The sequence below is a fragment of the Danio aesculapii genome, chromosome 4 (assembly GCF_903798145.1).
Source record: "Danio aesculapii chromosome 4, fDanAes4.1, whole genome shotgun sequence".
Classification (NCBI taxonomy): Eukaryota; Metazoa; Chordata; class Actinopteri; order Cypriniformes; family Danionidae; genus Danio; species Danio aesculapii.
The window spans coordinates 27541823-27555754 of NC_079438.1; positions in this window are offsets into that span (position 1 = coordinate 27541823).

Consider the following 13932-nt stretch of genomic DNA (forward strand, 5'->3'; position numbering starts at 1 on the left):
AAGACAGAAATGGACTATTGTTTGTGTTTTATTAATATTTTGTGCTGTATTTGGTTACTGAGCAGCAATAAACAACACTTTAAAATATAAGCAGTTTTCCTGTTATTTACTAAACTAGTAGTGTTTTAAATTTAATAAATGCATATAATGGTGATAACTGTAAAACCATGATTATTCATTCAGACTATAATCGTATAACCAAAATCTATAATTATTGCATCCCTAATTGTTACACAGTTTAAAATATAACATATTTTAGAAAAAGTAGTTAACATTTGCATAACCCCCCAACCCATGCCCAGGAACGTAAATGGAAAAAACTAAATTAGAGGTCTTTAGAATAGTTCTGAATGAAACAGCTCCTTTAAACTTTGACTTTTTGAGTGTTTGCAGAGCCAATAGGAGAGGTGGAGGCATTGCTGCCCTGTTTAAAGATGTCTATGAGTGTAAACAAGTGTCATTTGGTGACTTTTTGTCTTTTGAATATCTGAGTATAGCACTGAAAGGTGCTCCACGTATCTTACTGATCATTATCTACAGACCTCCAAAATATTCTCCAGCTTTTATTGATGATTTTACAGAGCTGTTATCATTAGTAACCTCTGAATTTGACTATTTTACCATTGCTGGGGATTTTAATATTCACATTGATAATCCAGAAATCAATGCTGTAAAAGAACTGATGACTGTTTTGAACACTTTTGATCTGACTCAGCATGTTCAAGGACCCACACACAATCGTGGACACACTCTTGATCTACTTATAACTAAGGGTTTACACATTTCATCAACTGTTGTTAAGGATGTTGCACTATCTGATCATTTCTGTATTTTCTTTGATATATTGATCACTCCAGCTATTAAAGACAGATCTGTCTCTGTCAGAAAGAGATGCATAAATGAGAACACTAATGAGCAGTTTATGAAGGCCATATCGCTAGCACCAAGTATATCTGCAGACTCTGTTGATTCTCTCCTTGATTTGTTTAACTCTAACAGGAGCAATGTCATCTATGACATTCTTAACTTTAGAGCCAAGAAGATAACTAGCAGGCAAAGGGGATCTTGGACTAGGTCCCCAAGAATACAAATGACGAAAAGACAGTGCAGAAAAGCTGAGCGTATGTGGAGAAAGACGAAACTAGTAATCCATTATAATATCTATAAAGACAGTCTTCGTGCTTTTAATATGGAACTAAAAACTGCTAGGCAGACTTTCTTTTCAAGCCTTATAAACAGCAACGTAAACAATGCTCATAAACTCTTTGCAACGATAGAGAAACTCACAACCCCCCCCAGTCGGATTCCCAGTGAGCTACTCTCTGAAAGCAAATGTAATGAGTTTGCTCATTTCTTTACTGACAAAATCAATAATATCAGAAAGGCAATCAGCTCATCCAATCAGCCAAATTGTGTCGAAGTCAGACTAGCTCAACCACAACTGAAGAAATCAGACATTATGTCCGATTTCATGGCAATTAATGGCAAAATCTTAGAAGAGATCGTGCAAATTATGAAAACATCAACCTGCAGTCTCGACACGCTCCCCACATCATTCTTTAAAACGGTGTTTACCTGTTTAGAAATGGATCTTCTAAAAGTGGTAAATGCTTCACTTCTCTCAGGGATTTTTCCTAACTCACTTAAAACTGCAGTTGTTAAACCCCTCCTGAAGAAGAGCAACCTGGATAACACCATATTGAGCAATTACAGGCCCATCTCAAATCTCCCTTTCATTGGCAAAATCACTGAAAAAGTTGTTTTTAACCAGGTTAACAAGTTCCTAAACTACAAGGGGTGTTTGGACAATTTTCAATCTGGTTTCAGACCACATCACAGTACAGAGAGCGCCCTTATAAAGATAGTCAATGACATCCGCCTAAATACAGATTCAGGCAAACTAACAGTGCTGGTACTGCTCGATCTCAGTGCCGCATTTGACACTGTCGATCACAGCATACTTCTGGATAGGCTGGAAAACTGGGTTGGGCTGTCTGGGACGGTCCTCAAATGGTTCAGATCTTACCTTGAAGGAAGAGGTTACTATGTCAGTATAGGTGACCATAGGTCAGGGTGGACACCCATGACATGTGGAGTCCCACAAGGCTCGATTCTGGCACCACTCCTGTTCAACCTTTATATGCTCCCTCTGAGCCAAATAATGAGAAAGAACCAAATCTCCTACCACAGCTATGCTGATGACACTCAGATCTACCTAGCCTTACTGCCTAATGACTACAGCCCCATTGACACCCTCTGCCAATGCATTGATGAAATTAACAATTGGATGTGCCAAAACTTTCTTCAGTTAAACAAAGAGAAAACTGAAGTGATTGCGTTTGGGAACAGAGATGAGGTTCTCAAGGTGAATGCGTACCTTGGCTCTAAGGGTCAAACAACAAAAAATAAGGTCAAGAATCTTGGTGTGACTCTGGAGTCAGATCTGAGTTTCAATAGTCATATCAAAACAGTTAGTAAATCAGCATACTATCATCTCAAAAACATTGCAAGAATTAGATGCTTTGTTTCCAGTGAAGACTTAGAGAAACTTGTTCATGCTTTTATCAGCAGCAGGGTGGATTACTGTAATGGCCTCCTCACTGGCCTTCCCAAAAAGACAGTCAGACAGTTGCAGCTCATCCAGAACGCTGCGGCCAGAATTCTGACCAGAACCAGGAAATCAGAGCACATCACACCTGTCCTCAGGTCTCTACACTGGCTCCCAGTTACATTCAGAATAGATTTTAAAGTATTATTACTGGTCTATAAATCACTAAATGGCCTAGGACCTCAATACATTACAGATATGCTCACTGAATACAAACCTAACAGATCACTCAGATCTTTAGGATCAAATAGATTAGAAATCCCAAGAGTTCAGTCAAAGCAGGGGGAATCGGCTTTCAGCTACTACGCCCCTCGTTGCTGGAATCAGCTTCCAGAAATGATCAGATGTGCTCCAACATTAGGCACATTCAAATCAAGACTGAAAACACATCTGTTTAGCTATGCCTTTACTGAATGAGCACTGTGCTACGTCCGACAGATCAAACTACTATGTTTTTCTCTTCTTTTTAATTCTTTTATAACATTTTATCAGCTTTTATTTTATTTTATTTCTATTTTTACCATTTCTATTATTTGTTTTTATTTCTCTTATACTTGTTTCTTTTATTCCTGTTTATGTAAAGCACTTTGAATTGCCACTGTGTATGAAATGTGCTATAGAAATAAACTTGCCTTGCCTTGCCTTGCCCTTATTTCTGTTTTTGGTATAAGATTGCAGAAGAATGGTTTGACTAGAATGTACAGTTTTTTTTACCATCAATACTGATAACGTTTTAGTCATTCAGCAGAACTACAGTTCAAACCGCTGTGGTTTAAAACCCATTCCTACAGTAGTGAAAGATCCAGAAGGGCATCCTGCTGATTTGATTCAGAAGGCCACTGTTTTGTCACTCTCACCGGTTTGACTTTCATTCCCCGTCCTTCATTGTAAAAAGCCCCCGCTACATTTTATTTGTGTTGTACTGGAACTCATGAACTCTACAGGTGCCTGATGTTAGATGTGGAGCTAACATTAATCAGATTCACGCTAGTGACCTGCATCCATGTTAGCACGTCATGTTTGATGTGGTCATTTCACAGTAGGAACACACACAGGATCGAAGACTCATTCTCGCCCCCTACAGTGCGATTCGGTCAGGTAAAATATCAAGGTGAAAGTCATCATAGCTTGCGTAGAATAGACCCAGCTCCCAACCCAACTTTCAGAATAGATTACCGGCCATATATTTTTTTAATCGCCCGATAAGAGTCTCACGTCAACACAGCACGTTAACGGCCCACCACTAACTGTTTTTCTTGTTTAGCACTGACAGTTGGCAATATGTGCCGTTACTCAGTTTAAATGAAACAGTGGTTACTTCTCTAATAATGAAATGCTGGTAACACTGTTTCTTGACTGTATTTTTAAGCTTGCACATTAACGTAAAGGTAACAGTTTACATATAAAAATGCAATATAAGCAGTCAAATAAAACTACAAACACAATTCAAAAAATAGTATGAACACATAAATACCAGTGCATGTCCTTGTGGATACTTGATTCAAGCACAACTATTGTTCACAAAATGTACACTTGTGTATAATTACGAGGGTCATTCGGTTTTCTGTTGTATGTGTCTGTCAGTTGCTCCACAATGACTGACATAACATGCTTGGTTATCACACAAGCAGTGGATATACCAATCCCAAATAAATGTGAAATCGACCTGAATTCCAAATTTGTAGTCGACCACCAGACACGTATGGCCCGTTTCCACTGAGTGTGTCATGATCGCCAGCGATCTAACCACCAGAGGTAGCTGGAAAACATTCAAACTCACACACACTTCAAATCCCCCATGTTATGGACTACAAAACCCAGTAATGCACCACACACACACACAACCGGTTCCTGATTCTGGCTGATTAGACTCCCACAGCTGATGCTGCTTCTGTACTGATTACTGCACTACATAAACAGCACAGAAACCCTCACTGAGTCTTGTTATCTCTTATAGTGACATTACAATGCGTTTCCTTTGTCAGCCTTTACGTGTTTTTGATCCTTGCCTTGTTTATTTGTTTATTCCTGTCTGCTGCCTGCCTTCTGACCATCTGTGTATCTTACTACGACTCTGGATTGCTCTCATACATGTTTGCTCCTGTGTTGACCATTGCTTACCTGACCTTGCTAATAACCCTGCATGTGGATCTGCACCTCTGTTGTCAGGGTCACACCCTGGTTACAGAGTGTCATTTCCACTGTGAGGCGTACCGAGTTGAACCGTACCACTTTTTCGGCACCCTTTGGAAAAGGTGTCAAGGGCACCAAAAGGCGGAGCTAGACGCTCAGCTGAACGCTATTGGTTTACAGGTATACGTCATTCGCTTGCACAACAAGCCAGAATGAAATCAAAGGAACTGCCATGTTTTAAATACACAGCCGAGACATTACACCGTAATAATATATACATGTAATAACGAGCCATAGTCACCCTGAGCTCAAGCAAACCTTGTCGTTGTCTTGATGAACAGCCACAAAGCCAAGAACAGAATCTGCCGTGTCCTGTTGTTGTTTTACAAGCCCGTCTATCAGTGCGAGCAGTTTCACTTTGTCCAGAGAGCTCGCCGTGTGTCTATATTAGAAATAACGAACTTTGAGCTCATATTAATAACGCGCTCATGATCATTGAAGCGCTTTGAAATCTGATCCTGTCAGAGACAAACGTGAGAGTGAAGCGCAAAAAAACAAAAGAGAAGCCGGAAACAACAGCAGATGATGCGTCTGCAACCTAAAATATGAACACACTGCCATGTTGAACTATTATCATCACCTTTTGGACTATTCTGAACAGGGAATGAAGGAATTACTGTCTAACAGAGGCTACATGTGCTGCATTACAGACTACAGACACAGATGAGAGGTCTGCTCTGACTGTGGGCTATATTTCCTGTTGTTTTTTAACCTAAATAAGGACTAAATGTCTGCTGTGTGTAGTTTATCTGTAATTATAACATATCGGAGACTGTAAGGGTCTGTATATGTTCATTTATTTATTTAATATTATTGCAGACGTTACAGTAGGCTATTTCACACTGATCAGTGATCTGCAGTTATAATGAAATCATGTTGATAGAAAGGTTAGTAATGAACATTTATACACAAGTGTTTATGTGTGTAAAGCGTCTATGTTGTGAGAAGTGCTTCTCATATAGTATATGAGTGACCAGTACAGCTTTACTGTAGACATTTCGTCGAGCAAAAATGACGTTGTACACCACGACCACCAAGAGTACCATTGGTACCCTTTTACCCGTACTGTACCACTCAGTGGAAACTTTGTGCATATCAGGTCATCAAATCACAGGGGTGATGGCAGGTTTCCTAAACGCACTGAAAAGTAACTTTGCCGATAGATTTGATCAGTTTACAATCCCCGATGAAGTGAGGACATTTGTTAAGGAGCCTTTCTCTGTGCATGTCGAGGGAGAGTTTACATTAAAAGCAAAGGAGTGGGTTGTGTCATTAGATGAGGCGTCTTAACAACTCAAACTCACTGACATTCACTCATCATATGACCTGCGACGGTCATTACAGGAGGCAGCTTCTGAGATGTTCTGGACACATACAGTCAGCCAGGAAAAATTTCCTAATTCAAAGGGTCTTGCCATTTTTGTCCTCGCAATGTTTGGCTCTACTTACACATGCAAGTCATCATTCTCACACATGAATGCCATCTCACACAAGTAATCGCGCATCTCTCACATCCCAGCACCTCCACCACTGTATGCGTATAGCGTGGACAACATATACCCCTGATTTCTCTGCACTTAGGAAATCTAAAAATTTCATTTCTCTCATTAGGAGGCAGTTTACTGTAGTGGAATAGGGCCACTGAAATTATTTACTTTGATAGAAATACCAAAAATAATCTTCCATGTAATGGACTATTTTGTTTATGTGCACTTAAGTTTCAGTTGCTGTAAATGAGTTTCTAAATAAGTGCAATATGGCTCTTTGATTTACCCATATGAATTAAGAAAAAGCCTTGAACATCGTACAATGCACTGCAGTTATGTCATTTCAAAAGAAAACATTTTGTTTGTAGAAAAGGCCTTCTGTACAATGCACTGATTTTGTTATGCTTTAAAATACAATATTTGAATTAAAAAGCCACATGTACAATCCACTGATGTTATACAATTTCAAAGTACAACATATTGATGTTTTAACGTAGAAAAAGCCAATGTGGGTGTCTTAGGAGCAAAAATACAGCATATGGGCTCTAATATTGTTGTTAAATCACTTATATCACAAGTCCCACCGGCCCCTCATATGGGATGCTTTTAATTAACCAGCCCCCATGACAAACTAATTGAATAGCCCTGGCATACAGCATAAAACAAAACCATTAGGACTTAAGAGGACTTATTTCCAGAGTGAGATAACTAAGCTCATGCAGAACTATATTTATTCACTCAACAGACTAGTCAATACCGTGCAGCAGGTAACAACTTTGCTTTTGACCTACATATCCAGTCAAAGCACAACACATCCGGCATCATGGATATATTATTAGCTTAATATAATTATTATTATTAGACATTTGTGGACATAATGCGCTCTTTTAAACAAGCAGAATTCTGCAGGCTGTTTGCTCTGTATGTGTGTGAAAGAGAAATTATCAGAATATAAATAATATGCAGCTCACCTTGCTTGCAGATATTCCCATTTATTTAATTCATAGCTGCCACTTATAGCTATGTAAAAGGGAACTGTTTAGTTCTTTCGTCCTTAAATGACCCCGTTTGTTTTAGTCACAATTTACTCTACCCACAGCCCAGTTCGAAGCAACTCATCTCAATGAATCAAATCTTTTCTATGAATGATTCATTTTACCGGAGTTCATTATGTTAACTACATTGTTACGCCAGTAGGTGGCGAAAACGAGCGTCTTTTTAAGTGTGAAAGACTGTATGAACCTGTAAAGCAGATTCATGAATACACGTATTCCACAAAGAATTAATTTTCTTAAAGAAAAAAGTCTGTTTATAAAGAATGTTTGTTTTAATGTGTCTACTCAAGTCCACTTTGCCTAATAATACACACACATATATATTAGTAGTAGTCATTATTAACTTAAAATATTGTAGTTATTATACGTTTATAATATAGACCTATACATTATTGGCAGTAATGTATTCTCTCATTTCAATTTTGCATGTACATCTTTCATTTAAAATTCTTGATAAATGTTTATAATAATTTACAAATTAAATTGACTCTTAACACTGCAGAAAACACATTAAGTTTATCAATTACACTAACAATAACCCTAACCTGCTAAATAAAAATGGATAAAAATGGAATAAAAAGTGTACTTAAACGAAGAGGCACCAGTTCCAGCTGCCACAAAAAGGCAATGGACACAGAATAAGATAGGTTGCTCAGGTCAAAAAGAGAGAATCAGGGATAACAGCAACAAACATTTGAAAAGAAAGAGGGATAGACTCTGTTGAACTCATAAAATGCACAGACATACGTTCAACATGTGTCTAGCTCAAGGACCGGTCTTGCAGTTTTTTTTTTTTTTTTTTTTGCATCCAACCAAACAGATGGGAGTTGAATTAAAATAGCTGGATTGACATTTTAATAAATGAAATAAAAAAGTATAGAAATAAAATGTAAAAGTATAAGCTTGTTTGTTTGCATAAACCCATAATTTGAATGGTTTAGAGTAATGGTTGATTTTTATAATTGTCTGTAATCTAGATGTATACTTTTATTTATTTATGTATTTATTTTTTGTTTGTTTGTTGTATTGTTTATCTCTTAGAAGTCATATTGTATAGCTACCAACAGCAAGTGACAGAATTTCTTTTTTTCATTCCAATTACAGCAAATAACTCCTGCAAGTCCTGCAGGAATTATAAAATCCTGCAGGATTTGTCACTTGCTTGGATCCATTGTAAAACCTGTAGGAAATTCCTGCACATATCTGTCCTACAGGATTTTGTAATTCCTGCAGGACAGCAGCTTTCCTGCAGGGGAAAAAATTAAATCCTTCAGGATTCCTGTAAACAGTACTGCATGATTCTAAAACCTGTAGGAATTGCCTGCACATATTGTCATTTTGTCCTGCAGGATTTCATAATTCCTACAGGATACCAGCAGGTTCCTGCAGAAAAAAAAATTCAGGATTCCAGTGTTTTTTTTTTTTTTTATAAGGACTACTCGCCGAGATTCAATGAATGTTTGTTTCCTAAATCAAAGAGAACACTATTATCGATTCTTCTGCCCTTTTCCTGGTAATATGCTCCTTTCAGTTCCTCAACTAGCGAGAGTAACTCCACTGTGTTACAGAGCTAAAGCTGTTCTGCTGCCTCTCATCTCAATCTCTCGCGCTGCACTGACAAACTCTCCCGCCCGCTGAAATACTGCCTCAGCACAGTGGGCGGAGCTTAGAAAAATCAACCAATCACAATTTCTCATCTTTACCCGCTCAACAATCGCTGGGCAGATTTGCTCGGTTCTGGATTGATGCAGCATTATGACTGGAGAAATAAACACTATAAAACAATACTGAAGTCAAATAAATGAGTAATTATAAACAATAACACACCATAAAGAGTTTATAATGGGGTTACACCACATTTCATGAGTTAGATTCTTTTATTTTTATGGTAAAGTGTTCTTAGATTGAATGACGTGACACTTTTCCCCCTCTGACAGTACACACACTCTAAAAAACGTTGGGTTATTTATTTAACCCAATGGTTCAGTTAAAAATATTTGGTGCTTTGTTGGGTAATTTTAAACCTTTTATTGGGTTATTTATTTAATAACTCAACCAGTTGGGTTAAAATTTTGAATTTCAACAGTCAGCTGATTGAACTGACACAGAACTGCTGTATTAATATGCGTACGCTATGTTGTTTATGCGTTATAAAGCTTATGTAAGCTCTAATGCAGTAATAGTTATTTTTTTAATCAATTTGCCTCTCCGTGTCGTGTTTTTTTATATCTGTTTCACCTGTACTCTAAATTATTGATGATCCCGAAATGATACACGTATTTGAGATTTTCCGTCGTCATTCTCGTCTTTAGGACCCAGCAGAGACATCAAACCGGAGTCGCGTCCAGTCTTGTTGAAGGTATGTTATGTTATCTTAAAAAAACACCATCCTTTCGCTAGGAAACGATATTGTAACAACTAAATGCTAACATAGACACATATATGTGCTGCATTTTATTCAGGAAGTTGCTAGTTTTCCCCAAGAAGTACGGAATCCGAGCATTATATTATTATTCGCCGCTAGAGGGCGCTGAATGGATTGCAACATGAGAAAGTTATCGTGGACCAGTGCAGAAGCTTGCTACATCATCTTTTATCAGAAGAGGATTCATTATTCAAGGGTACTTGATTATTTACTATTGAAAGTTAAATGTTGTTATTATTACTGTTTGTGTGTACAACATTAAAGGCCCTGAAAATTGCATTTTCCTACATCTTATACTAACCTACAGGGATGAAACCACACCATGATAATGTTAGATGCTAATATGAGTGTTTAATCAGTTATATATGTCATACAACAATTAAATATCAGCCTAAAAATTATATATAAGAATTGTAACATCTGTTAGCTTTGTATTATAATAGTAGTAATATATGCTAATAAACAATAATACAAAGCCCTTAAACATACACTGTCCTTGCCCAGTTTTCAATTCAGGTGAGATTTTAGTGATGCTGTGACCACTCGACTGATAAATGTTGTCTGTCAGCTCATGTTAATTGGTGGTTTATTTTATTTTTTGTTTGTTTGTTCATTGTAGGTTGCTCTGGACAGAGCGAGCTGTAATCCTCCTTGATAATCTTGTTGAGAAAGGTGAGAAAACAACAGCTCTGTATTTTGTAATATGTACCTGATATAAAATGCACCAATACACACACTTAAGCAGTATCATATACTGTAAAAGTGTCTTTACATATCTGTAAATGCATTTATACTCTGAACAGCACTGGTAGTGTATAAAGACACAAATGTCTCTTTCACAGGGGCGGACTGGGACAAAAATTCAGCCCTGGCACTGTAGCCACACCAGCCCACATTACCACACCGACACAGCCCCACCCATGGACACGCACATCCACACATTATATTAGTGTACAGATGGTGAAATAATATACGCAGTGCCAAATGTAATAGATATTAAAACATTTAAATGTATGTGACTGGAACAAAAACAACCTCTTTATAAAAAATGTATACATACAGTAAAAACTTAATAAAAAATGTTTGTCTGCTATTATATGATAGAAGTAACCTTTGAATGTGTCTCACGCACACACACACACACACACACACACACACACACACACACACACAGAGCTTTACACACAAATGGACACGCAGCACGCAGCATGTGCAAAATGTCCTGTATGTCCAAAGAATTTTGTCAGTTGTTGTGTCTGAGTGAGAAAAGAATTGATGAAATTTGAGAGATGTAATCATTAAATGCATTTTGTGCCAAAACAATGAGAATTGATCCCTAGTTCAGCCCACATAGACTTCTGTTGTGCTCACTGTGTCAAGAGTTTTGCAAAAGTGTCCTATATAGAGAAATGTGTCCTAGCGTCTGTAAAAAAAACTTTATTACACTTAAGTAATAACAGTAGCACAAAAGGCAATACAATATATAACAAAAAAGCAGAAATATTTGTGTGTACTAGCAGATTTGTACATTTTTAATCCTTCATGATATATAGCTTTTTTTGATATAAAGTATGCTGAAGTGTTGCTAGTGCTGCATCTCCATTTGTGTGTGTGTGACACACATTCACAGGCTACTCCTATCATAGGGGTTAATTTATCGTTAATTAGCCACAGTCTTAAAAAGGCTTACATGAGCTTTTATTTTGAAGTGTTTCTGGCAATCAGACAGTTTATTCTTATTTGTTTCGGGACCACACACACACACCAACCTACATGGATACTCCGAAGTGATGTTTAGCACTTGCATGCTCAGTACTTGTTGGAAACTTTGTGGAAAAAGAATAAAGAATTCTGGATTGATTGCAGCTCGTTGCCTCTGACTGACCAGACATCTGTGGTGAACTAGCCCCCACTGACAACCCCTAACTGGTTTGTGGTTTCTATATCAGTTTTCTGTACACAGTATTAAGAAACTGTCAGCATTTGTGTCAGGGTGTGTTTCTCTTACGGCTGTATTCCTACCTCCATGACACTTGACTCTGCTGCAGCAGTCAGGCTATCTGCACTGCCACTGGGTCCAGAAACATTCTAGTTTGAATAGATGAACACAGGAGTCAGGAAAGGAAGAACATAAGCAAGCCAATGTCTGACTATTGCATAGATATACTACAATATTGCCTGTAAAAGAAGTCTATGTTCCACCTACATACTGTGACATATGCATGTATTTAATGTTTTACTTTAAAGACTAGCTATGTATTTAGAGTTGACTACAAATTCCTACAGTACTATAGCTATAGCTGTTCTGTGTATACCCTAAATTCCATGTTATCTGCTTATAATGATATTTTAAAATGTATGGGAGTTCCACACTGAGTTAACTGTTAAACACAGTGTAGGTCAGTCACACACCAGAAGCGCTGCTCGGCGACGCACAGCGTCGCGCCGCGCAACGCTATGCATTTCAGAATTCTAATTTCTAAACAAAAGTTTCTAAGGTACACAAGTCGGCAGCTGTCATGTGAATATGCGCGTCTGATGTGCCATACTTTCAACTGTCATGTGCTCGCCGTGTTGCGGCGCATCCGATGTGTGACCTGCTTTATTTTCTGTTCCCTTACCTCCTTTACCGCGCTACTGTCCTCCGATGCATTTACACCTCCTCTCGCGAATATTTCGGTTAATTTTATGCATTTGGCAGCATCTGATTTTAGAGCCCTTTTCTTGCTCTCTCTGACCTTTTCAGCACCGCCTTTCCTTTTTTTACGGTCCATATTTTGACATTAACGTTAGCTTGCGTTGTGTTGCATTTACTGTTTGACCATCTTGCCAGATTTTGATTACATCAGCGTAATCCACAGCCTCTGATTGGGTCGGCCCATCTCGAGACCGGCCGGCCGTCGCCGATCGGCCCAAATGCTTAACATGTATCATTATTATAATTATCAATCATCATTATTATTATTATTATTGTTGTCATCAACAGCAGCATTATATTCACATCTTGCAAGAGATAAAAGCTGCCAGCATGCAAAAACAATACATATTAAAAAAAAAAAAAAAAAAAAAAAAAAAACCTGACCGGCCCACATTTTAAAACTGCTCCGGCCCTTCTGGCATTTGCCAGAATTGCCAGACGGCCAGTCCGCCCCTGCTCTTTCAGAAGTGTTGCTGTGCCTTAATTGAGTGTGAACAGAGCCGGCCCAAGGCATAAGCGAACTAAGCGGCTGCTTAGGGCCCCGTGGCCACCAGGGGGCCCCCAAGAGTGCACGAAATGAATGAGTAACTTTCATTTTATGTTTGTTTGTTGGGTTATGGATAAGGGGAGGGACAAAACTTATGCCAATTTATCATGTTATTTCCGGCCGCGATACATATTCTGGCGCCACGTATCTATACTTATCTAAATTTACAAAAGATATGAATTAATTAGTCTTTCACACTGACTGCAACAGATTACCGCTTTAGGTACAGTACACCCAGCCACCACCTGGCGCTTCCCATAACAGCAGATCATCAGAGACACACCGGCGTCATGTAAACAGCTGACAGGTGAGCCATTGCAATGGTGGAAATCTCAGGCATACGGATATTCTTCTGTCCAAGCTGGACCAAGGTATTTGTGTTTCAGACATCCAGCTCCCCCGAATTTTCCGCTAGTTTCTTCCTCACAGATGCGCTTTCACTTCGCTATATCGCTCGCGCGTGCCCGCGGGCAGTGCTGTGACTTAAATGTGCTCAAACTTTTTAATTCCGCCAAATATGTATTAGATAAAGATATCAATAGGGGGTGAACATATAATTTAAAAGGCCTTGCGTTTATTTAACCCTTACAGATTTGGGCAAAGTCTTGTAGATGGTATTTTGGCTAAAAATATTAGGGTAATTAAAAAATCTTTTTAAATAGATGAGTAAATAACTGATGTTCTCCACTGCTGAAAACTTCATACGCGATCAGAGGAGTCTGTTCTCACCTCTCAGAGCATTCTGATCAGTTAAAGAAAAAATATTAATGCATAAAAAATATTACAAATATTTAATGCATGATTGATTATTCAAAATAAACCAGAGATAAGCATAAAAACTTTCCATGTTTTTATAAAATAAGTTCATCAAGTTGTTTAAAGTTTACAGAAAACTAGAAAGCAATACTTGACTATTTTG